Source organism: Castor canadensis, chromosome 5 (assembly GCF_047511655.1).
Source record: "Castor canadensis chromosome 5, mCasCan1.hap1v2, whole genome shotgun sequence".
Taxonomy (NCBI): domain Eukaryota; kingdom Metazoa; phylum Chordata; class Mammalia; order Rodentia; family Castoridae; genus Castor; species Castor canadensis.
In genome coordinates this window covers 85,339,986-85,341,883 of record NC_133390.1, presented here as the reverse complement: position 1 = coordinate 85,341,883, position 1,898 = coordinate 85,339,986, and positions in this window count along the sequence as shown.

Genomic DNA, 1,898 nt, shown 5'->3' with positions numbered 1-1,898 from the left:
CAAGGAGCCCACAGGCCAGTGGAGAGGAGGAGGAAAATAACAGAGTGATATAGGTATACTCCAGGTGTCACTGAAGGATTCTGAGGGAGAGTGCCATCATGGCGAGTGGACTGAGGCAGGTGTGAGATGGACCGCAAGACTTTAGAGATGGTGACAAGGTTGCAGGAGAAGGTGCCCTGATTTAGCTGAAGGGTAACAAGATTCTGGTTGGATATGGGGTGAGGAGGTGCTGCAGAGGTGACAGGTAAGTAGAAGCATGCTTAGTGATGTGATGAACGGGGTGTGGGAGAGAAGAGATAGTAGATGTCTGAGCCTGAGTGAGTCTGGGAACTGGCAGTTGGGTGTACTTTGGCACCATTTTAGGATACAGAAAGTACAGGAGAAGGAATGGTATGTGTGAAGGGGAGCAAGGAATTCAGTCTGAGACTTCTAAGGTGAGATCCCAGTAAGCATACGTGAATCTGGAGCTCAGGAGTGGGATCCAAGCTGGAGTCAGCAGTTACAGAATGAGGGCCGGGGAGAAAATTCAGTGGGTGACATTGCCCAGGGGAATGTAGAGAGAACAGTAGAGAGTAGAGGCTGGGCATGATGCTTCCTGACTGCTCCTCCAGGCATTGTTCATGCCTCTCCAAGAACTCTTACCATGTGACATTGTAAATGTTCCATTTTGTCTTCTCCACCTTGGTGTGCACTCGTGAAGAAAGCCCCTGTCTTCCTAATCCATCTGCCCCAGGAAAATGTGCCAGGATCTGGCACAATATAGGAGCCTAGAAATGCCTGTGGGATGGGTGAAAATAATAATGTATTGAGTGCCTGCTGTGTGCCAAGCAGCATTCTCACTGTTTGCATTTAGTAATTCATCTAATCTTCAGAACAACTTTGTGAGGCAGGTACTCTCTCCACTTCCACTTCATACGTGGGAAAGCTCAGCTAAGTGAAGTTAAATTACTCATTCAAGACCCAGAATTAGTAAGTGGCAGAATCCAGGTATTCTAGCTCCAGAGCTAATGCTTTTTACTCTCATAGTATTCAGTTCTCTACAACTACAGTTGCTGTCACTGAATGCTTGCCTTGCTAGACACTGTGTTGAGAACTTTATCGATCACTAATACAAATGAGTTGATAAATGAGTGAATTGATGGGTGTGAAGATATGGTATCTGGATGAATGAGTAAAATATGTATGTATTGATGTGTATTTGGACAAGTAGATGAATGGATAGGTGAATGAGTGGACAGATGAAAAGATAAATGGAAGAATGGATATAGGAATAGATAAGTGAGTGAGAGTATGAATGAATGAAGAATAGTTGGGTGAATGGATGATGTGTAGGTGAATGCATGATAAAGGGATATGTGAATGGATGGGTGGGTGGATGAATGGTAGCATGGATGAAGATATAGACAAGCAGGTATATGGATGAGAGAATTCATGGGTGAATAATGGATGGATGGATAGTAGAGGAACACATGAGAAGAAGAATAGGGGAATAGATGAGTGGATAGAAGGATGAATGGAGGAATAGAAAGATGAATGGATACAAATGCATAAATGAGAATATAGATAGATGAATGGGTGAATGGATGAATGAGTAGGTAAATGAATGGAAAGAAGGATGAATGGTAGGAGATAAACAATGGATGCATGGATGAAAGGATGAATGGATGGATGGATAGATAATTGGGTGCTTAGCAGCAGGATGGCTAGATGAATGGCTGAGTAAGTGGATAGCTGAATGGATGTGTGAATGGATAGAGGAATGTATATTTAGACAGTTGTATGGATGAAAGAATAAATTTCTATATTTAAGCCTGTAAAAGAGAACAAGAAAAGCCACAAATTATGCTTCCTGTTCTTTTCTCTAGATATATCTTTGCCATTTTTTTCATATTGGCACA